This window comes from Anabrus simplex, chromosome 1 (assembly GCF_040414725.1).
Source record: "Anabrus simplex isolate iqAnaSimp1 chromosome 1, ASM4041472v1, whole genome shotgun sequence".
Taxonomy (NCBI): Eukaryota; Metazoa; Arthropoda; class Insecta; order Orthoptera; family Tettigoniidae; genus Anabrus; species Anabrus simplex.
In genome coordinates, this window is record NC_090265.1 from 1,537,882,307 (window position 1) to 1,537,908,266 (window position 25,960).

Sequence of the window (25,960 nt, forward strand, 5' to 3'; positions counted from 1 at the left end):
CTACCTCGCGCAGGTGGCCTCACCTGCTATGCTAAACAGGGGCCTTGGTGGGGGATGGGAAGATTGGAAGGGATAGACAAGGAAGAAGGAAGGAAGCGGCCGTGGCCTTAAGTTAGGTATCATCCCGGCATTTGCCTGGAGGAGAAGTGGCAAACCACGGAAAACCACTCCCAGGATGGCTGAGGTGGGAATCAAACCCACCTCTACTCAGTTGACCTCCCGAGGCTGAGTGGACCCCGTTTCAGCCCTCGTACCACTTTTCAAATTTCGTGGCAGAGCCGGGAATCGAACCCGGGCCTCCGGGGGTGGCAGCTATTCACACTAACGACTACACCACTTCGCCACTGCTTAATAGATAAATAAATAAATAAATAAATAAATAAATAAATAAATAAATAAATAAATAAATAAATAAATAGATAGATAAATAAATAAATAAATAAATAAATACGAACTCTTCACTGAAATGTAAAGTGGCTGCCCACACAAGATCTCTTGACTCGAATATGCAGATTTGCCTTGCTGCAAGCACCATATTATTTTGAATAAATGCCGGACTGAGTGACTCGGACGGTTGAGGCGCTGGCGTTCTGACCGCAACTTGGCAGGTCAGATCCTGGCCCAGTCAGGTGGTATTTGAAGGTGCTCAAATACGTCAGCCTCGTATCGGTAGATTTACTGGCACGTAAAAGAACTCCTGCGGGACTAAATTTCGGCACCTCGACATTTTCGAATACCAGCGAAAAGTGGTTAGTGGGACGTAAAAACAATCACATTATTATTAGACCTATAATTATAATTATAATTATAATTATAATTATTATTATTATTAATTTTATTATTATTAGTATTATTATATATGTATATAATTCGCTGGGGCCATCAAGGACCACGTTGTCTTGCTGCATTTTACACTGAACTTGGCCTTCTTTAGAGTCCAAATTTCCCTCATTCTTCGTGAGTGGGCCTGCTTACGCTCATCTGTCCAAGGGGCACCAGGTCTTCTCTTCGGTTGCTCGTCTCGGCTTAGCCCGTTCGTCAATATTTTCTTGCAGAAGAGATCTCAGCCATCCTGGAAGTGGTTTTCCGTGATTTCCCACTTCTCCTCCAGGAAAATGCCGGGATGGTACCTAACTTAAGGCCGCTTCCTACCTTCTTCCTTGTCTATCCCTTCCAATCTTCCTATCCCCCCCGCAAGGCCCCTGTTTAGCATAGCAGGTGAGGCCGCCTGGGCGAGGTACTAGTCATCCACCTCAGTTGTATCACCCGACCCAGAGTCTGAAGCTCCAGGACACTGCCCTCCAGGTGGCAGAGGTGGGATCCCTCACTGAGTCCGACGGAAAAACCGACCATGGAGGGTAAACAGATAAAGAAGAAGAAGAAAACAAAGTGGAATTTTAATAATGACACATTTCAAAATTTTGTTTTTTCTTCAATTAACCAGCACGAGCAGTGAATGTTCCTAAATTCTTGATACTACAGTGGTTGTGGCACGGTTCATTCCGCACAAGACTCTCTATGCTTCTCGCTTGTAAGTTAAGTAAATTCTGTTGATTTCTGCACGAAAGTTAGTACTCCCTCCCTATTGCACCTATTCCACAACGCGAACAAACAATTCCTTGGAATTAATTTCAACTGACTCGCGCAGTCGAGAAAGGAGCTGAGAACCAGTCTTGTTTTCAAGTCGGGTACTTCATATGGCCAACCCCGATCTTATAAAAATTAATTTAGTCATCCGCACCGTATCAGCTGGAGTTCTCGTTTTGGAAAGATTATGGTTCAGCCTTCGTCTTCCAAACAATACAGATACAGTACAAAACCAAGAAGTTCCTGAAGCTCTTCCTTTCATAAATAGAAACATAAATTACATTGTGGAAAAGGTAGTTTCCGAGACACCGAAGAGCCGGAATTCTTTTATGTGCCGGTAAATGTGCTGACACGAGGCTGACGTATTTGAGCACCTTCACATACCACCGAACTTAGCCAGGATCGAACCTACCAAGATGGGGTCAGAAGACGAGCTTCTCAACCGCTTGAGCTACTCAGCCCGGCACTGTTTATCGTAACCATCACCAGACTTTAATTGAAGCAACACACTTACGTGTGTAACTGCCATCTATTAGAAATATCCATGCACTTATTTATTTTTAATTTTTTAACAGTTTTGCTTTACGTCGCATCGAGACAGATATGTCTTATGGCGACGATGGGACAGGAAAGGTGACCGTAGCCGTAATTAAGGTACAGCCACATAATTTACGTGGTGTGAAAATGGGAAGCCACGGAAAACCATCTTCAGGGCTGCCGACAGTGGAGCTCGAACCCACTATCTCCCAGATGCAAGCTCACAGCTGCGCGCCTCTAACCGCACGGCCAACTCGCCCGTTCATTTGAAATCTTGGTCATCTATTAGCATAATAGTAACAGCGGGACTAATGTTCAAAATTACTCATTTTATCATACTATGGACAGCCTGTGTAAGAAAACGGCAGTCACTCTATCAAATTTCATTGCAATCGATCTGGACCAACCCAAACACTTCCCCTGTAAGAGAGATTTCAGCTCCTCGCGCCATCTACTTAAGGCAATGCACTTAGGATTCATAGAATACTAAACAAGAATTAATCTGCCCCCTGTCGTTTACGCAACAGACATCTTATACCAGAGCTGAGCTTTGTTTGGTGGGTTCTTGCAGTGCCACTGATGCAGAATTAGTTAAGCCTTCTGCCAAAGGTTTTTCTTTGTAATTACCTCGAAGCCGACGTCATTGGAGGGGTGGAAGCCGATAAGCCAGATCGCTCTTTAAATCTCGAGACAAGTAATGGAGCGACTAACTCTCCCCTAATTGTCGGCTGTGGTGGGATAAGGGTAATTAGCCGTGGTATAATGTGCTAGCCGCTCGCTGTTCCTCAGCCTCAGATTTGCCACAAGCTCTCTCGATTTTCAGTACCAACCAGCTACACAAGGCAACTGGTTTAGTATTGTACAGAACAAGCTTGGATTGTGTGCTCGATTCTGCTATAGTCGCTTGTCATTTAAGGGATTTGAATTTCAACAATTTCCTGTTTACTCTTTGAAACATATTGGTGTGATATAGCTTGCATGGGCCTATTACACCATCAAAACTTGAAAGCAAGAAAAAAAATCATTCGAGCAAAAATACAGTACATTCGGTTTGTACATATGCCACACTCTGACGAACCATGATCCTACAGTAGGAACTCTAGGTACCACGTACATATAACAACATGTGAAAATAAATCTCAGCATTGAATAACTACAAGGGGTTTCGTGTTCCCCTACAGGCCGGGTTTGTGAGTTTAACCTTCATTGGTAAATCCTCTGACCCAGGGACTGGGTGCATGTGTCGTCTTCAACTTTATATTTCATCCTAGATAGGGCCCTATCTTCACACAGGTATATGTTTAATATGGAAGTCATTCACCATTACTACTGACAGAAAAGCGGCATTAAGTTGCTTGTCTGAAGCATTTTTAAAGGTCATGCTGAAGTATTTAAAAATCTCTTCGAAAATCCACGCCCACTTTCTCGATGAATACCTTCGGAATTTCACTGTATTTTACATTTCCGCTTTTGAATTTCTGGCGTAGTGGCATGTGTTTTCCGTTATGAAAGACAAAATATTGTCGAGCAGAAAATGCCCACTGCACGTGCCTTGTATATTTGTTCACTTTTGCTGAGGAATATTCAAAGTTCAAGGGAAAGAGAAAAAACTGTATGGTGATGGGAAGTAATTTTATACAAAAATTAGCTTTTTCTCCAAACTTTATTTTTTACTATTAAAAATGTTGTAAGTGCAACAGTTTTTCCTTGATTGTTTTCAAACCTGGTATACCTATAGTGCCATGTAAGATCCATAATAATTGGTATCAACTTTGAAAACTATAAATGACAGAGATATCCCGAGTCAAATATGAAAATTTGAGAATTTCTAAAAAGAATGCGAAAGGATGAGAGAAAAAAATACTGTAACAACATCAGTAATGTAATTTTTGAAATTATAATACCAACAATTATTCAAATAACCCTTAGAACTATCACAGAAAAGTTTCAAGGTAAAAACTCTAAATATGGTACATATACGATGTTTTGAAACTTTCAAAATATTATTTTTTAAATGTCATAAGTCTGAAACTATGTTACAAAAATGTTCCAATTTTATAATAATCTTAATTTTAGCAACATAAATGAACTCACAAAATACTGAGAATATCGGGTGAACATTCCATGACTTACAAAACTCATCAGAGTCCCCCTTTATTATTTCATTTGTTTTTCGATGATTGTGTTGTTGTAAGTAAATGTTTCATTAACATTAATTCCGCATAACCCTAAAGTTGACGAATTAGAAAGTTTTAACAGTGAGTTATACGTTTCTTTAACTTCATTTCTGTTTGGCGTGTTGTTAATTAAATATTTCTTTAGGTTCATTTTGTTCCTTCTGATCGTGATAAGTAAAATAATTTCTTAATCATTTGTGTATTGAAATTTTCAGTAAGCGGCCGCGTTTTTGTTTCTTGACCCCATAAAATTTTGTCTGTGGGAAAAATATAGAAAATCGTCGAATTTTAATTCTTTATATGAAACATGTTTCTATGGGTCTTTAATATTCCTGGGAAATGACCATATACAGTAAATGTCGTTAGCTAAGGTCGTTCGGGTCGTGTGTGCCAGCACAGGGTATATTTCACTGTAGGTACTTTCGGATTACATAAAACTGTATAATTTTCATTTGTTTATGGTTTACCGTATAACATTAAATATTTGAATAATATTTATTGAGCAGTGTGATACAGAAAAATAACTATTTTAAATAATAGGTTTACATTAAATTATAATGTAATAATAACTCGTTTCTAGCTTCAAGGCAATCTACGATTTCTTAGTCACTGTATTTACTCATCTCACTTTCTGTACAGTTCACTCAATAATCAATCACTACTGATCTACATTTAGGGCAGTCGCCCAGGTGGTAGATTCCCTATCTGTTGTTTTCTTAGCCTTTTCTTAAATGATTTCAAAGAAATTGGTAATTTATTGAACATCTCCCTTGGTAAGTTATTATAATTCCTAACTCCCCTTCCTGTAAATGAATATTTGCCCCAATTTGTCCTCTTGAATTCCAACTTTATCTTCATAATGTGATCTTTCCTACTTTTAAAGACATTACTCAAACTTATCCGTCTACTAATGTCATTCCACGCCATCTCTCCGCTGACAGCTCGGAACATACCACTTAGTCGAGCAGCTCGTCTTCTTTCTCTCAATTCTTCCCAGCCCAAACTTTGCAACATTTTTTTAACGCTACTCTTTTGTCGGATATTATTATGGCAACGATGGCATAGGAAAAGGCTAGGAATGGTGGGAAAGAAAACCATTTTCAGTGCTGCCGACAATGGTTCACTACTAGAGTATCTGTAGAGTCGTCATTCACACTGGTGATGAATGGCTCCATTCTATCGTTCGTTACTTCTTCCTCGGCACAGTCGTCTGTTTGCAGACTTTCCGCGTGACTGAAGCAATTTTCCCAACCTACAGCAGTATGACGGTTAATGGCTTCTGACGTGAGTTTTTGTACATCTTTTATGTTGAAGGTCCTGTTCCTCTCTGACATTTCTCTCTTGACTTGAGCCCAAATCAGTTCAATTGGGTTTTATTGGCAGCAGTAGGGAGGCAACCATGGCCGCATGAGGGAGAAAAATTCATCAAGCTCGCACTTCTTTTCTACTTTGAAGGGAGTAACTTTTTCCAAAATTTCAGCTTGAGTTTCTTGTTCACTAAAATATATAATTTCCTTCAACAAGCACGCTTAAGTTTATTTATTCTTCAAGCTTGTACTGGGTATTTTTTCAAGTAAGTCTGAATGATACTGATTAGTAAGTAAGTAAGTAAGTAAGTAAGTAAGTAAGTAAGTAAGTAATATGTTTTATTTATCCTGGCAAAGTTAGGGATGTACTCCCTTTCTTACACTTAACCAGTCTTAACCAAGAACACTTAATAATAACTACTGATGATAATAATATGATAATATGAACAATAATAACAGTAATAGCATTAACAAAAGTAACCACACTTAAAAAGGATCATATCATCTATATAATATAAATCGTACGTAGAGTACATTAAGAATATAATTATGAAAAATGAGTTCTATAAAAACTACTTAAGAAAAACTTTAGAAAATATATACATTTCTACAGTACACCGAAATATCGCCTTCAATTGAGAGGTGAAGAGAAGGATTAGTAAGAAGAAGAAGAAGACGATCTGTGAAAGGAAGAGGGAAATGATGATGAAGAGGCGGTAGGAGTAGGTGTTTTCAGGTCATAATTTGATGATTCATGCATGTTTACCTAGTATTTCGACACAGGCATGTTTAAAAGCTAAGCTGCTGAATAACAGGTCTTCTATAAACTACTTTTTAAAAGATGCCTAATTCATTTCCGAGTGGTAGCCCGTGCCAGACTTATTGGAAAGGAACACCCGCTTACATTGGATTAGAAAGCCTTTAATGCCACCTGCGTGGCAAACAATCAGTCCACCTTTCCCAGCGGGCACCTTCAGTCCAACGCTCTTTTCTGAATGTTTCCAAATGATTGTATTTGCTGTGCGGCTGATTAACCAAGTCTTATATGAATAAATACGTTGCCTCGGGTATTCACATTTCAGGTCATAATTTTTTCTCAAGAATTGTTTACGAGCTACGACAATGTCCTGTCGTGTTGGCAGAAATTGTCGTTAGCCCTCTTGTATTGAAGCGTAAGATGTACAGCACTCGTCGCATTGAACGTAGTACACTTCCCCTGAATTCAAACTTCTCTCTTAGCTACATACGCACTTTATCCACTGTAGGGAATTCGCTTCGTTCATAAAATCTAGCACGGTGCACCTTGGTAAATAGCTGTGAAAATCGCCAAGTACACTATTTTCCCTCCCTCTCGTAGTTTCTCCTTGGTGTTGAACATATTAATTTGGCTGTGTGAATATTTCGCTTCATTAACACATCTCTGGACCGAACGAAGGCCAACATTACACATTATTGCAGTCACTTTCCGGCTTTTCTTGAAATTCGCAGTCTGCGAAAAACGTGAGTCAGGAGCTTCTAAACGTATTGCAATACATTTACGATTACTGAGGTTGTTTGACTGCTTAAATCTGTATTCTTAAGCCCTTCCAGCCAAGACACTTGGGAGGAGTTTCTCTTCCTTTCTCGCACGTACTGTACTTCACCCTTTTCAGACAATAGATCCATCTTTAATTGCACTCACGGTACGAGCTCAACAGCTGCATGACAGGGAATGACTCAGGTTAGGTGGTTCTGAAGCGGACGGGCTTCGACTACACGATCAGCGTTGCTAATCCATCCTCAGAGCTGAGTCTCTCGACCATCCGTCGCTTCGTCGTTCCCGTATGTGATGGCGGCGCGGTTTACCTCACCCACCTAATTTAGTGGCCGCTCGTTTTAGACAAGTGCAAAATTGGTTCCTCTCCTGCTAGGGTCTCCATTTTCATCTTTGCTAATGGACCACCCGTGCTCCAGTCTTGTTTTCTTCCAAGTTCGTTGATATTGGGTTCGCGAGACCAAGGGAATCTTTATTCACGCACTTTGTGACCTTCTTTCTTTATTTTGCCGACAGTTACAATTTATCAACTGTCTGAACTCTTTATAATTCTATTACGAGCAAAGCAAACAAGCCTATAGAGCAGGGCCTCTCAGGGTGCATGCGCGTGGTGCATGCACTGTGCACGGTGCAAAAGACGACTTGGCTTGGTTGACCAGAGTGCAGACCCCCCACTCCTCGATTTGGAGCAATAGCGCTAACTCTCTCTTTCCTCACGCCTCTCTCGCTCGCTCCGCCTGTCTCCCTCTCCCCCACTTGCGCCTTAGCGCTCCAAATCCGGGCTGAGTTGAGCCGAGTATAGCCGAGTAGAGCCGAGCATAGCCGAGTAGCCCAGAGACGAAGCGTTGATCCGAGCCATACCGAGCGGCACCGAGCGACACCGATGCACAGTGCACGGAGCTCTTGCGCCTCGCTCTGCACGCGTGAGATTTTGGGCGTTTGAGAGGCCCTGCTATAGAGTTACGTAACTGTTGATACTGTGATCATAGCCAGGGGATCCTCGGATTTACATGGAATACGAACCACATGGATGCGATTTTCCTTTTCAACAATTCCGTGTCAGGTTGAATGAGATTCGGACCGGGGCCATCTTGGTGAGAAACTTGTGACGATGCCACTCGACTATCATGCACCTTGAGTAGAGTTAATCAGGGATGATAATCTGGTTTTATTTCCTCTTAAAATATAATCACCACAACCATCACCAGTTATGGAAACTCAAGGTTCTCTGCTGGTAATATTCACTTGTGGGGAATAAAACCAATACGAGAGGTTGGGGATTACAACATGATTCATTTTGGATATTAACTCGTCGTAGCAGACAAACTTATAGCGTGTAGATATTATTCTTTCTCTTGCTCGTGACCGAAACATTCAAAGTAAATTACAGTCCGCACAATATTTTTGTATCTTATTTACCTTGTAGGGAAAACGAACATGAAAAAACAATACTTTCATGATCACAAATTAGCGTTGTTCGTTGTCCGACTCGTTGGCTGAACGGTCAGCGTATTGGCCTTCAGTTCAGAGGGTCCCGGGTTCAATTCCCGGCCGGGTCGGGGATTTTAACCTTAATTGGTTAATTCCAATGGCACGGGGGCTGGGTGTATGTGTTGTCTTCATCATCATTTCATCTCATCACGACGCGCAGGTCGCCTACGGGAGTCAAATAGAAAGACCTGCACCTGGCGAGCCGAACCCGTCCTGGGATATCCCGGCACTAAAAGCCATACGACATTTCATTTCAGCGTTGTTCGTTCATTCTAATAACAGATTTCTGGAGAAACAAACTCTTTGTTCCTGGGTTCATTAACATAAGTTTGTTTTAACTCATTAGTAATGGGCGTTTGTTCGACATTTCACGCAAAAATCTGGAAAATAAACAATGTTATTCTCATAGTAACGGTAAATATTAACACAAAGCTTGATCAGAGTTAAATATAACTGTATTAAATGAAGGAAAATAATGCACAGTAATTGGTACAGAGTAATTTTGTAATATTCTAAAAGTATTCTTGTCGGTTCGATTCCCGGCTCTGCCACTAAATTTGAAAAGTGGTACGAGGGCTGAAACGGGATCCACTCAGCCTCGGAGTAGAAGAGGGTTCGATTCCCTCCTCAGCCATCCTTGAAGTGGTTTTCCGTGGTTTCGCACTTCTCCCCCCAGGCAAATGCCGGGATGGTACCTAACTTAAGGCCACGGCCGCTTCCTTCCCTCTTCCTTGTCTATCCCTTCCAATCTTCCCATCCCACTCAAGGCCCCTGTTCAGCATAGCAGGTGAGGCTGCCTGGGCGGGGTGCTGGTCCTCCTCCACAGTTTCATCCCCGTCGTAATGTCTCACGCTCCAGGACATTGCCCTTGAGGCGGTAGAGGTGGGGTCCCTCGCTGAGCCCGAGGGAAAAAACAACCCTGGAGGGTAAACTGATTAAGAAAGAAAGAAAGAAAGAAAGAAAGAAAGAAAGAAAGAAAGAAAGAAATAATGTAATAATAATAATAATAATAATAATAATAATAATAATAATAATAATAATAATAATAATAATAATAATAATAATAATACATTTCCACCTTTCGTTTTAGTTTTGTTAGATTGTCTAATTAATGCTTGTGGAAGTAACACGCCAGGGCTACTGAAGTGATTGATACGTAGAAGGCATAAAAGAGAGATACTACAAAAGATAAAATACACCTACGTAGAAGAGGATTTAAAGGGGGCTCGTAAGTACTTTTTGATACACTTTCACAGCGGTCAGTTTTTAAAATAAAATAGAGAGTAAACATTGCATGTAAGCAATAATGAACATTTTTGATCAGGTCATATTCTAGAAGGAAGAATCGTTACGGATATATCCGTAGAAAACAGCTCCTGACAGTTTTTGCATTAAAAAGTGCAAATACACTCATTCATAAATGGAATTATAGACCCATTGCTGTTTATTTACGTGTGCTCTGACACTTCTCTTGCCGAAGCCCCATTGTCTCAGATGTCATTGCGTTGGCTTTCTGATCCTGAGGTGGTGAGTTTGATTTACGGTCATTCCAGTGGTTGGAAGGTGCTCAAATATACCAGTCTTGAGTCGGTAGATTTTCCGGCACGTAAATGATCTCATGCTGGACTAAACTTCCACATCGGGGCACTTCTGAATATCGTAAAAGTACTTAGGACGTAAAATCAAAATCATTATTATTCAGTTGAGACTGTTGGCTGCAAACCAAAAGACAGACCTCTAGTAGAGCTCACCATTGAATTTATATAGGTCAATATCGAAATGCCTTCGCCATTACAGATTTGTCTGGTCTGCTCATTTGGTTCTTTTATACGTAGACAAATGGACATGGGATATATTCTCCGCAATTTATGAGGAGAAATGTCTACATATTCAGTTGCAATAAAGAGAACAACTGCACGTTATTCACTCAAAATGTTTGATCAGTGGCAGTATACTAGCTTTATGTTATGTATGTGTGAGGAATCTTTACAAATCATACTAATGAAGTACTGTAGGCCTATATGATCTTGAATTATTAACCGATTATTTCGAATATTAAATTAGAAGCAGAGTGCAGTATTCTAGTCTCACAAATAAGTTTTTATTAAGGTGTTACAGCGATACGTTCATTCCTTATGTGTTTATATTAGCATTCAGATTTAGTGGCAGGATAATCTCGGTGAATCAACAAGTTTGCACTCAATCCATCATTTCACCCTCCTGCTAGTGAACGCGATTAAAGTGGAATTGCCACTACAGTGGGCCGCAAATTAAAACACGCGACTTTTGTTCACGGCTAAAGATTATTGCTACACTTATATCCATTTACGTATTATGTGAGCTTATACCGGCACGCAATTGATTTCATCTCAACTAATACCTCAAATGTCACAGTTACGAGGACATGCAATCAGATCCCTTAAACAAAAATATATCATGAACTATGAAAAGGAAATATTTTAGGAGAATCATACACAGAATGTCCACAAAAGTTTACCTAGTTTGCATTCCAAGAGCTTAATTTTGACACTTGAAGAATACATCGTTTAGGGCAAGCCTGGCCAGCTCGTTTTACTGTGTGGTCTATTATTTCCCGATAAGACGAGTTACTATATCTATTTGCCCCTTCGATACTAACTACATTTAAAGACATGTGTTATGATAATGGGAAGATTATGGTATCCTGTCATCTACGAGGTATATACATAAACAGGGTCAGTCTCGAGGAATCCAAGAAATCCTTCAAATTTGCGGTGGTTTGTTTTGGTTAGTTTCAAATTTGAAAATGTGGATTCATACAAGTATGCAGATGAAGTGCAAAAATGCTACGTTTCATTAAATTTTCTAACATATTTCCAAATGTATCCTTCCGATGACTAGACCTTCGACAATAGATCACATACCATTCGTGGCACAAGTGACTGCGACAGTCCGTGTCTCACTCTCCTGCGGACAAAAGACATCATGATTCCCTGTAATTCACTGACATCTATTGTTAATGTGACGTAGGAGCTCACTTTCATGTTGATAAGAAGGTAAAGGCTCACTGAAATATCATTGTTAGATTTTTGGGAATGTCAATATTTCTCGCTCACAAAACGTTCAGCGATCGACCGATAGTAAAACTGTATCGACATGTTGGTGAGGCCTGTTCTAGGGTATAAGTTGAAATGCACTCTCATGACACTGTAGATATAAACCTATAAACATGACAGATGGACAGGCTTACACTGCGGTAGAGTCTTCAGATCACGATTCGAGTTGATAAGCCACCTGAAGACATGTCGGTAGGAAGATTATCATATTCGCTGCGTGTAACAATGGTTCATGAAAATGGCAATAATATCATAAACTATGGTATTGCTACAAACAGACACAGTCTGCTATAATCCGTATACCTCAAAAAACTCTTGTAACTAATAGACAAGTTCCAATATTGGGACTTCGGTGGAAGTTAAATTTAGCTCTGGCCTCTACCAAGAGACAGATGCAAAAGTATACCATCAAGAAATGGCAGTAGGCTGTTTTTTATAGTCAGGTTAAAGTTCTAGTTCATGTCTAATCTAGTCTTACCATTTCGTCACTATGCTTAGGCTCCTAGCATGTTAGATATCTCCAGTCTTGGAGAAAGTATACCGAGAAAATTGTTGTTGTTGTTGTTGTTGCTAGTTGCTTTACGTCGCACCGACACAGATAGGTCTTATTGCGACGATGGGACAGGAAAGGGCTAGGAGTGGGAAGGAAGCGGCCGTGGCCTTAATTAAGGTACAGACCCAGCATTTGCCTGTGTGAAAATGGGAAACCACGGAAAACCATTTTCAGAGCTGCCGATAGTAGGGTTCGAACCTACTATCTCCCGAATACTGGATACTGGGCGCACTTAAGCGACTGCAGCTATCGAGCTCGGTACCGAGAAAATTAAAGTAAATAACGGAAACTAATCATTCAAAATACAACTCATGGCATTTGCTGAGCCAGTGTAATACAGAGTATAAATTGTAACTGAATTTTGGTCTATTGTCTCTATTTATCATATGACTGAAACCATGGCTTAACTTGCATTTTCTGTTATTATAGTTCCGCTTCGCTGAATTTCTATGGATGGTGTAATTGCTGTGTTTACACCTTATCTGGAATTGACGCATTCGTAAGTTGGGTTGGACTCCCATACGCATCTCGCTATTTTTAATAACTTTTTCCATATGTTCGTGTGTTTATAATACTCTTTCTTGTAGGTTACGTTTGGGAGGTGGTGGAGGGTGGTGGGGATTATTGCTTTAAGAGGAAGTACAACTAGGCAACCATCCTAACAGTAATCGGAGAGGAAAAATTGAAGGGATCTGACACTTCGAAAAATGAAGGTGTACGGCAAAGAAAGACAAGGGCCAAGAAGGGCCTGAAAATGGAAGACTCCCTACGCCTCGCAACATAATACAGTAGGGGTTGGAAAATAGCAAGTGTCAACCAAGGGAGGTCATACAGGATAGATAAAAGTGAGGAGCCTGGCACAAGTGAGTGGAAGCAATGCCAGGACTCAGCTAATGGCCCCGTAGTTGCCAATCCGCGCTCCCATGATAAGAGCCCCTGGGGCCCCTTTCAGTCTTCTACGACAGGCAGGCATGCCATGAATGTTATTCTACCACCCCCACAGACAGGAGGTTTAGGTTTGGGTACTTCCCGTCTTCTTGCAAGTGAATAGTGTGCGTCCATGCAGCAGCCATTTATTCCGTATATGGCGCATTCACCAGGTGTTTTCTGCGTTCTGTGCTCACCCGTGATATTGCGTTCATGTAATTGGCCATTTATATATTTTTTCTTATCGGTATCATCACAATGCCACTTCCAATTTAAATATTTATAAATTCTGAAATTAATGTATGAACTGTAATTATTTCAAATTAATTTCAATAACTCAATCAAATTACATCGTCTGTCACTTGGTTTCATCTGCCGTCAGATACACTGCACGATAGTACATATGCCAGTTGCGCTGAATCATTACCCACTGGCTGGCTGGCTCGGGAAAACTACGCTGTAGCTAGTGGTACCGAGCGAGTTCGCCATTCGGTTAGGGTCGCGTAGCTCTGAGCTGATATTCGGGAGATGCTGGGTTCGAATCCCCCCGTCGGCATTTCTGAAGATGATTTTCCCTGGTTTCCCATTTTCACACGAGGCTGTTCATTAATTAAGGACACTGCTACTACCTTCCCAGTCCTAGCCCTTCCCCATCCTTCCGTCGCCCAAAACCTTCGGTGCGGTAGTGCGACGTTAAACATGTATCAAAGAAAAGGAAAACTAGTATTAAGTAATTGTACCACTCAGTTCACTGTCATGTTCTAATGCAGTAATTATGTTGCGGTGCCTGTAAGGGGGCATTTTACATTATTTTCTGTAAATTCCTATTCGCCCGCCTCTGTGGTGTAGTGGTTAGTGTGATTAGCTGCCACCCCCGGAGGCCCGGGTTCGATTCCTGGCTCTGCCACGATATTTGAAAAGTGGTACGAGGGCTGGAACTGGGTCCACTCAGCCTCGGGAGGTCAACTGAGTAGAGGTGGGTTGGATTCCAACCTCAGCATCCTGGAAGTGATTTTCCGTGGTTTCCCACTTCTCCTCCAGGCAAATGCCGGGATGGTACCTAACTTAAAGCCATGGCCGCTTCCTTCCCTCTTCATTGTTTATCCTATCCAATCACCCATCCTCCCACAAGGCCCCTGTTCAGCATAGCAGGTGAGGCCGCCTGGGCGAGGCACTGGTCATTCCCCCCTGTTGAATCCCCCGACCCAGGACACTGCCCTTGAGGCGGTAGAGGTGGGATCCCTCGCTGAGTCCGAGGGAAAAGCCAACCGTGGAGGGTAAACAGAAGAAGAAGAAGAAGAAGAAGAAGAAGAAATCCCTGTGCTATTACTTGTGTAATTTGTTGTTGATAAACTATGTGTACTGTTTAACTTTCATTCTTGTTTATTTGTATTATTTTTTATTACCATTAATTTCCTTGTTTTGATATGATTTCTATTAGCCTACATTTTGTTATATATGACTTGTTTAAACTTTTGTTCTTATGTAATTTATGTTTTTCTTTACTATTGCCGGGCTGAGTGGCTCAGACGGTTGAGACGCTGGCCTTCTGACCCCAACATGGCAGGTTCGATCCTGGCTCAGTCCGGTGGTATTTGAAGGTGCTCAAATACGTCAGCCTCGTGTCGGTAGATTTACTGGTACGTAAAAGAACTCCCGCGGGACTAAATTGCGGGACCTCGGCGTCTCCGAAGACCTTAAAATAGTAGTTAGTCGGACGTAAAGCAAATAACATTATTATTATTATTATCTTTACTATCGTTTCAATACTACCGTAAGTCGGCGTCGCCATCGGGAAACTTCCACCTATATATATACATATTAAGAATAATAAATAATGTTAAGTTCGCATTTGTTTTATCTCACGCATCTACGATCTCCCGTGAACACTAACTTTTGAATGCCCCAGTACTTAACTAGCGGTTAGGAGCCCTGGCCGATCGTGCAGCCGAGTCTGTAATGATGTTAATTCTGCGATCTGTGTGGTATCCGAGCAAGTTGGACGTGGGCCCGCCTGTTAGCCTATTGGCAATGTAATAAAGACAGCAAGCAACTTTACTGCTTTGAACAAACCCAGACTCGATCTAAGTGCCTTCACGTGAAGATATGTTGCCCCTTTACCACTATTCTTAAGATCTTACCAAGTTACGCCTCCCCTCTTAGGATAAGTACACCGAGAAATGTAAATCACACTAACTGTTCTTTCGAAATCAAGCTCGTTGTGTTTGTTGGGTTAATATAATACCTAATGCTTACCTACCATATGCTACATTACTGAACTTGCCCCAGGTCACACAGCCTAGTATCATAAAATGTCGTGATCACATCCTAACATTTGCATTAGAAAAGACAGGGTACTTCAGGTTCTGCAATAAAGTAGCCATATTTAGAACTCAAATAACAGACAATCACCTTTGAACTCAATGTCACTCGTCTAATGGCTCTCTCATTGCCACAACGTTAAGTTCACTAAACAAATATAGCCATTATGAAAGCTATCTTAGCTACTCCCCTTTGCTGCTAGAGGTCATGAGTTCCATCCAAAATCACGAACTGAACCTTTCAAAAATCGTTTCATTGTTTATGCCACGAAGAGGAAGATGAGCGGAGGAAACTGTAGACTGCTCCTCGTTTCAATGGATTGCAGAATCCAGATGTGGAATCCATACTTACGATGGCCTTAAATATATGATTTTCTCTACTGCATCAACCTTACTGACATATCTGATGTCTCTTTCAAGGTAGTTGGATAGAACTTCCAGGACGCCTTTGTGGGAGAGAGATTATGAATAACAAAAGAGACCGCTCGTCTCACCGATTGAGCAGAAGGTAGAAAGTAAATAACTTCATGGATTTATCAATATGAATCACGCAATGTAGAGGCCAAGAATGATGTCACTCCTTTATAAATCTCACTTGCAATATAATATAAACACATCTACTAGTGCCTGAATCTCAGTACAGCTGGGAAGAGGATACGGGTTGTGCTCGAGGCATCTCCCGGGGTTGATCCATCCCGAAACGTTGAGCAAATTTTCAGAGTAATGGCCCACTCAGAATTTTGTTCGATTTATCTCTTAGAATTCTGGTTTGTATGCATACATTGGAAAAGTAAGCAAGCAAAGCAAAGCTATCTCCATACAGGACATGAAGACCCTGGGAAGGGTGGAAGGTAAAGGCTTCCACTATCCCGTAACCTCAGCACTTGGAAGGGTAGAGTAGTTCGCTCTACGCCCGGCCACCTTTGGCCCCAGGTACTCGTTTTTGGTGTACGCTGAGTGAGCCCCAGGGTCATGAGCAACTCCGGAATTGGAAATCTCGATTCATAAAGTTTTCGATTTCTTGACGGGGAATCGAACCCACATCCTTCAAGGTGAACCGAGCACGCCTTTACCGCCTCGGGAAGACAGTCCCTTGCATACATTGGAAGGCCTTTATTCCTTAAATTGAGTGAGGAGCAAATGTTATATATTCACAATAATTTTGTTCTAAAGATCGTATGTGCCATTGGGCTACCACTCTAGACCAGGGGTGGACTGTAGGCTATATCTTCAGATCCCGAGGTAGCGGGTTCAAATTCGTTGGATAAGCCGCAGAAATAAAGTCCATTTAGAACTATAAGTTGTACGATGTTGACATGTAAACGATCTCTATTGACACATTGGTGAAACTCAAATCATAGACTGCCCAACATATAACCGTTCGTCTGTCATTTGAGAAGAGTAAAACGGAACGTGAAAATTGACACGCTCGTAGCCAAAATACATTAAAAATCAAAACGCTTCCATAAATACCTGAGGGCATATGATGATGATCATGATGGAGACATTATTATTATTATTATTATTATTATTATTATTATTATTATTATTATTATTATTATTATTATATAATATAATAATAATATAATATAATATAATATAATCTATATATATAAAATAAGAGTTTTGTCTGTACATTGCTCAGAATTCGAAAGGAATTGTATTTCTGTATCGGTCATGTCCACAGTAACCAGAAAATGCATTTTTTACTTTTCCGTAATATCTGTCTGTCTGTCTGTCTGTCTGTCTGTCTGTCTGTCTGTCTGTCTGTCTGTCTGTCTGTCTGTCTGTCTGTCTGTCTGTCTGTCTGTACACGCATCACGAGAAAACGGCTGAAGAGAATTTTATGAAAATCGGAATGTAAAGTCGGGTGATGAACCGCTACAATCTAGGCTATAAATTATTTTAATCACGGTGAGTGAAATGGTAGTTTAGGGGAAGGCCTGAAATTTAATTCTCAAATATTTATGTTATTAGTGGTCGTGTCTTAATGACAATCGCTAGACAAAGATGGAAAATAAGTCGCTACAATATAGGCTATACACACTGAGAAAAAAATGGTAGTGTAGGGGAAGGCCTAAAATGTAATTGTCAAATACTTATTTTATTTGTGGTCGTATCTTCACGAAAATTGGTATGCAAAGTCGGGAAATAGGTCGCTATAATCTAGGCTATCAATAATGTTATTCGCACTGAGTGAAATGGTAGTTTAGGGGAAGGCCTGAAATGTAACCTATATACACTGACTGACAGAACAAATGCAACACCAAGAAGGAGTGGTCAGAACTTTATGCCAATTGCAGGGTAGACTGACGTCACTGAGGTATGCTCATGATGTGAAATGCGCCGCTGTGCTGCGCACGTAGCGAACGATAAATGGGACACGGCGTTGGCGAATGGCCCACTTCGTACCGTGATTTCTCAGCCGACAGTCATTGTAGAACGTGTTGTCGTGTGCCACAGGACACGTGTATAGCTAAGAATGCCAGGCCGCCGTCAACGGAGGCATTTCCAGCAGACAGACGACTTTACGAGGGGTATGGTGATCGGGCTGAGAAGGGCAGGTTGGTCGCTTCGTCAAATCGCAGCCGATACCCATAGGGATGTGTCCACGGTGCAGCGCCTGTGGCGAAGATGGTTGGCGCAGGGACATGTGGCACGTGCGAGGGGTCCAGGCGCAGCCCGAGTGACGTCAGCACGTGAGGATCGGCGCATCCGCCGCCAAGCGGTGGCAGCCCCGCACGCCACGTCAACCGCCATTCTTCAGCATGTGCAAGACACCCTGGCTGTTCCAATATCGACCAGAACAATTTCCCGTCGATTGGTTGAAGGAGGCCTGCACTCCCGGCGGCCGCTCAGAAGACTACCATTGACTCCACAGCATAGACGTGCACGCCTGGCATGGTGCCGGGCTAGAGCGACTTGGATGAGGGAATGGCGGAACGTCGTGTTCTCCGATGAGTCACGCTTCTGTTCTGTCAGTGATAGTCACCGCAGACGAGTGTGGCGTCGGCGTGGAGAAAGGTCAAATCCGGCAGTAACTGTGGAGCGCCCTACCGCTAGACAACGCGGCATCATGGTTAGTGGCGCTATTGCGTATGATTCCACGTCACCTCTAGTGCGTATTCAAGGCACGTTAAATGCCCACCGCTACGTGCAGCATGTGCTGCGGCCGGTGGCACTCCGGTACCTTCATGGGCTAACACGTGTGGGATCTCATTGGACGCCGTTTGCAAACTCTGCCCCAGCCTCGTACGGACGACCAACTGTGGCAAATGGTTGACAGAGAATGGAGAACCATCCCTCAGGACACCATCCGCACTCTTATTGATTCTGTACCTCGACGTGTTTCTGCGTGCATCGCCGCTCGCGGTGGTCCTACATCCTACTGAGTCGATGCCGTGCGCATTGTGTAACCTGCATATCGGTTTGAAATAAACATCAATTATTCTTCCGTGCCGGCTCTGTTTTTTCCCCAACTTTCATCCCTTTCGAACCACTCCTCCTTGGTGTTGCATATGCTCTGTCAGTCAGTGTATATAAAATAAGAGTTTTGTCTGTACATTGCTCAGAATTTGAAAAGAATGGTATTTCTGTATCGGTCATGTCCACAGTAACAAGAAAATGCATTTTTTACTTTTCCGTAATGTCTGTCTGTCTGTCTGTCTGTCTGTCTGTCTGTCTGTCTGTCTGTCTGTCTGTCTGTCTGTCTGTCTGTCTGTCTGTCTGTCTGTCTGTCTGTCTGTCTGTCTGTCTGTCTGTCTGTCTGTACACGCATCACTTAAAACAGCTGAAGAGAATTTTATGAAAATCGGAATGTAAAGTCGGGTGATGAACCACTGGAATCTAGGCTATAAATTATTTTAATCACGCTGAGTGAAATGGTAGTTTAGGGGAAGGCTTGAAATTTAATTCTCAAATATTTATGTTATTAGTGGTCGTGTCTTAATGACAATCGCTACAGAAAGATGGAAAATAAGTCTCTACAATATAGGCTATGCACGCTCAGAAAAAATGGTAGTTTAGGGGAAGGCCTAACATTTAATTGCCAAATATTTATTTTATTTGTGGTCGTATCTTCACGAGTGAAATGGTAGTTTAGGGGAAGGCCTGAAATGTAATCTATATATATAAAATAAGAGTTTTGTCTGTACATTGCTCAGAATTTGAAAAGAATGGTATTTCTGTATCGGTCATGTCCACAGTAACAAGAAAATGCATTTTTTACTTTTCCGTAATGTCTGTCTGTCTGTCTGTCTGTCTGTCTGTCTGTCTGTCTGTCTGTCTGTCTGTCTGTCTGTCTGTCTGTCTGTCTGTCTGTCTGTCTGTCTGTCTGTACACGCATCACTTAAAACAGCTGAAGAGAATTTTATGAAAATCGGAATGTAAAGTCGGGTGATGAACCGCTGCAATCTAGGCTACAAATTATTTTATTCACGCTGAGTGAAATGGTAGTTTAGGGGAAGGTCTGAAATGTAATTCTCAAATAAGTTATTTATGTTATTAGTGGTCGTATCGATAAATACTACATAACTAACCTAACTTTAGTTATGTCGTAAATTAGTAGTAGTTATTAAATTTCCGATCACTTATGTCTTATACATTGTTACCGTACCGCATATAATCGGAGATATTCATGAATTTGGATATTTGTTACTAAGTCCATATCAGCGCCGAGTCACGAGAAAATGGGTAAACAGAATTTAGTGAAAATTGGTATGTAAAGTCTGAGAATAAGGAACTACAGTCTACGATATAAATAATTCTGTAAGACACCCTATTATCACAGAGTCGAAAGAAAATTAATGTGAAGGCCTGCAAATATAGAAAGCTCATAAATTTTATCAACAATAACACTACATTGACCATTGTTTGTTGTGATGTGCTTTTTGTCTTCTCTTTCCTCTCATCCGCGATAGATAGGATTACTGCAGCGTACCGGGATTTTTTTTAATTTGCTTGACGTCGCACCGACGCAGGTAGGTCTTATGGCGTCGATGGGATAGGAAATGAATAGTGGTGTGAAGGAAGCGGCCTTGGCTTTAAGGTACAGCCTGGTGTGACTGGTGTGAAAATGGGAAACCACGGAATACCATTTTTTTTTCTTAACGTCGCACCGACTCAGATATGTCTTATGCGACGATGGGATAGGAAAGGTCTAGGAAGTGGAAGGAAGCGGCCGTGGCTTTAATTAAGGTACAGTCCCGGCATTTGCCTTGTGTGAAAATGGGAAACCACGGAGAACCATCGTCAGGGCTGCCGGCAGTGGGGCTCGAACCCACCATCTACCGAATACCATCTTCAGGGTTGCCGGCAGTGGGGTTCGAATCCACTATCTTCCGGATGCAATCTCACAGCTGCGCGCCCCTAACCACACGGCCAACTCGCTTGGTCGTACCGACTGTAACAGCCTGCCTGTATATTGGTGGGAAGTACTTGGGGTGTAAGGTAACTTTCTTCTTTAGCATGCCATTCCTCGGGTTCATACATTTTCTGATATATCTGGTACGTAACACACTGGTTCATCATAGTATTCGAGCTATACAATCCCTACTCTGAGCCACTGATTGGATTGAGTAGTGTGCATATTTAACGGAATAATGACAGATGAGTGTCACGGCAGTCTGCGACCTGGTTATTCCAGCTCTGGAACTTTGGACTGTTAGATCGGCACCGTAGTACTGTTCGTTGAAAGTGAGAAAGTGTGCGGTTTTTCATTTGATCGAGTATTTTATAATCATAACATTGCTTTCAATTGCTTCATTCCTACTGACGTTTTTGTAATGACCTATGTTGAATGAAGTTAGGAAAACCACCAAGTCAGTCTTTCTGAGAATCCCGTAGCGAAGCACGGGTACATCAGCTAGTATAATATAATATAATATAATATAATATAATATAATATAATATAATATAATATAATATAATATAATATAATATAATATAATATAATATAATATAATATAATCTATATATATAAAGTAGCTTGTCCTGACTGACTGACTGACTGACTGACTGATTCATCATCGCCGAGCCAAAACTACTGGACATAAAGAAATGAAATTTTGGAGATATATTCATATTAAGATGTAGGTGCTCGCTAAGAGAGGATTTTTGGATATTCCGTCGCTAAGGGGGTGAAAAGGGGGGTGAAATTTTAAAATGAGTGTGTCTATATCTCAAAACTTTAAAAGTTTACAGATGTGAAAATTGGTATTTAGAATCTTCTTTAAAAATAAGGAAACACGTATTTTTTTGTTTTGAGACAATCCCAATAGGAGGGGCATAAAAGGGTGAAAAAGGGGTTGAATGCCTTTAATCGGGATACCGGTACTTATATCTCAAAAACTGAAGATATTACAGACATGAAAATTGGTACTTTTGATCTCTTTTAAAAATAAAGAAACACGTATTTTTTTTGTTTGGGGGAAATCCAATTAATGGGAGGGTGAAAAGGGGGTGAATTTTTAAAATGGGTGCATCTATATCTCAAAACTCTTAAAGTTTACAGATGTAAAAATTGGTACTTAGAATCTTCATTAAAAACAAAGAAACACGTATTTTTTTGTTTTCGGAAAATCCCAATAGGAGGGGTGAAAAGGGGTGAAAACTTGGTTGAATGACTTTCATGAGGATACTTATATCTCAGAAACTGAAGATATTACAGACCTGAAAATTGGTGTTTAGGATCTCCTTTAAAAATAAAGAAATACATATTTTTTGTTTTTGGAAAATCCAATTAATGGGGGGTGTGAAAAGGGGGTGAATTTTTAAAATGAGTCTATCTATATCTCAAAACTTTTAAAGTTTAAAGATGTAAAAATTGGCATTTAGAATCTCCTTTAAAAATAAAGAAACACGTATTTTTTTGTTTTCGGAAAATCCCAATTGGAAGGGTGGAAAAGGGTGAAAAAGCGGTTGAATGTCTTTAATGAGGCTACTTATATTTCAGAACCTGAAGATATTACAGACCTGAAAATTGGTATTTGGGATTTACTTTAAAAATAAAGAAACAGGTATTTTTTTGATTTTGGAAAATCCAAATAATGGAGGGTGAAAAGGGGGGTGAATTTTTAAAATGAGTGTGTCTACATCTTAAAACTTTAAAAGTTTACAGATGTAAAAAAATGGTATTTAGAATCTTCTTTAAAAATACAAGAACACGTATTTTTTGCTTTCTTTAAATCCCAATAGGAGGGGTGTAAATGGGTGAATAATGGGATGAATGCCTTTAATGAGGATACATATATCTCAGAAACTGAAAATATTACGGAACTGAAAATTTGTATATGGGAGCTCCTTTAAAAATAAGGAAACACGTATTTTTTTGTTTTTGGAAAATCCAATTAATGGGGGTTAAATAGGAGTGACAAACTGGGGTGAATTTTTTGAAAGACTATATCTACAGAATATCTGAGAAACGTAAAATGTTATAGACGTAAAAAGTGGGTATTTGGAATCTCCTGTAAATGTAAAGAAAGATAGGTGATTTGTTTTCGGAAACTCCACGTAAGGGGAAATAAAAAGGGGTGAAATTTTAAAAAGCGAATTTCTACAGTATATCTCAAAAACTTAACATGTTACAGAAGTGAAAAATGGTATTTTTATCTCTATTAAAAATAAAGAAACGTGTATTTTCAGCTTTCGGAAATACCACTTGGGTGGAAGGGGGGGGGGGTAAAAGTGACTGAAAATGGTGTTGAATTCTTTTAATTAGGCTACTGATATCTCAAAAATGAAGATATTACAGACGTGAAATCTGATTTGGAATCTGCTTTAAAAGTAAAGAAACACGTATTCTCGGAAAATCCAATGAAAGGGGGGGGGGGGTGAAAGAATTGAAAAATTAATTGAATAAATTGTATGAGAATACATACATCTAATAGAAACTAAAGTTGTTACGGACGTGAAAATTGGTATTTGAATCTCCTTAAACAAAGAAAAACGCGTTTGGGGGGCGGGAGTGAAAAGGAGTTGAATTCCTTTCATGAAGACACATAAATCAAAAACTGAAGAAGTTAGAGTCGTGATAATTACTATTTAGAAGATCCTTTACTATTAAGGAAACAAGTATATTTTGCCGGAAAATACACTTACGGGGTGGAGGGGAGGGGAGTGTGAAAGGAAGTGAAAATAAAGTGAATTATTTTTATGGGGATACTTTTATCTCAAAACTGATTGTAACAGATGTGAACATTGGTGTTTGGAATATCTTTTAAACATAAAGAAACACGTCTTCTATTTTTTTTGGGGGGGGGGGTGTAAATAAACTTAACGGCGGTGGGGTGTAAAAGGAGGTGAGATCAATTGATTTTACTGTTCATAATGTACTTAAGGAGCCTCCGTTGCTCAGGCGGCAGCGCGCCGGCCTCTCGCAGCTGGGTTCCGTGGTTCAAATCCCGGTCACTCCATGTGACATTCGTGCTGGACAAAACGGAGGCGGGACAGGTTTTTCTCCGGATACTTCGATTTTCTCTCTCATCATTCATTCCAGCAACACTGTCCAATATTTCATTTCATTTGTCATTCAACGATCTTTGCCCCAGAGGTGTGCTTCGGCAGCCGGCACAATTCCTATTGTCGCTGCTAGATGGGGCTTTATTCATTCCATTCCTGACCCTGTCGAATGACTGGAAACAGGCTATATAGTTTCGATGTACTTATAATGATCATAAACCGATCATTTTTAATCTTTCCTGGGCTGGTTTTCAACAGCCATCTTTTCCTTCGGAGAACGTTCTTAGATTACAGTAGATCCTCCTGGCATGTAAATAAAAATTTAAACACATTTGAAATAAACGATAGGAATGAGATGGACCGTCAAATTGTTCACCTCTATAATAAGGTCAACAATGCACGGAAGTATGTCATTGGTATCGCCAGAAATCCCGCACACTTGCCTACGCGCGACGATGGTGCTGGTCACATTGTAACAATGACACTGGCAGCAGATGTAATTTACCGCCAAGTAGCGATCTTGCAGCTTGCTGTGGGGTTCAGAACATCTTTTAATAATAATAATAATAATAATAATAATAATAATAATAATAATAATAATAATAATAATAATAATAATGTTCTGGACCGTTGTCAAATGTGCGGACCCCCCTGGAAAATGGTCCTGGACGGGTAATGACTAAGAATGCAGTCCGGCCGCGGGTTCAGTACCGCCAAGGTACCTAAGACGACACCACGCCGGATCTCCTGAAGGATTTGATCCATATTAAAAACGCTTATAGGAAAAGATGGCAAAGATTTAGGGACCCAACTGACGGGGTGGAATATCTGGACCTAGCCCGGGAAGTACGAAATCGATTGCTGGAAAGAAAGATTGAAAAATGTGAGGAAACATACCGTAATCTATTAGAAAACGAGTCAGATCGCGAATTTTGGCGGATTCTCGCAGAAAACGAGTCAGATCGCGAATTTCGGCGGATTATATATCTAAAACAATTAGCATTCAATTATAAATTTCAGCATAATACCGTAGCGAAGCACGGGTATCTTGCTAGTCTATATATATAAAGTAACTTGTCCTGACTGACTGACTGACTGACTGACTGACTGACTGATTCATCATCGCCGAGCCAAAACTGCTGGACATAAATGAATGAAATTTTGAGGATATATTCATATTAAGATGTAGGTGCTCGCTAAGAGAGGATTTTTGGATATTCCGTCGCTAAGAGGGTGAAAAGGGGGTGTGAAATTTTAAAATGAGTGTATCTATATCTCAAAACTTTAAAAGTTTACACATGTGAAAATTGGTATTTAGAATCTTCTTTAAAAATAAGGAAACCCGTATTTTTTTATTTTCAGAAAATCCCAATAGGATGGGTGAAAGAGGGTAAAAAAGGGGTTGAATGCCATTTAATCAGGATACCGGTACTTTTATCTCAAAAACCGCAGACATTACAGACCTGAAAATTGGAACTTTTGTTCGCTTTTAAAAATTAAGAAACACGTATTTTTTTGTTTTTGGAAAATCCAATTAATAGGAGGGTGAAAAGGGGGGTGAATTTTTTAAATGAGTGCATCTATATCTCAAAACTTTTAAAGTTTACAGATGTAAAAATTGGTATTTAGAATGTTCATTAAAAATAAAGAAACACGTATTTCTTTGTTTTCGGAAAGTCCCAATAGGAGGGGTAAAAAGAGGTGAAAAAGGGTTGAATGCCTTTAAAGAGAATGCTTATATCTCAGAAACTGAAGATATTACAGACCTGAAAATTGGTGTTTGGGGTCTCCTTTAAAAATAAAGAAACACGTATTTTTTGTTTTTGGAAAATACAATTCATGGTGGGGCTGAAAAGGGGGTGAAATTTTAAAATGAGTGTATCTATATCTCAAAACTTTTAAAGCTTATAGATGTAAAATTTGGTATTTAGAATCTCCTTTAAAAATAAAGAAATACATATTTTTTTTGTTTTC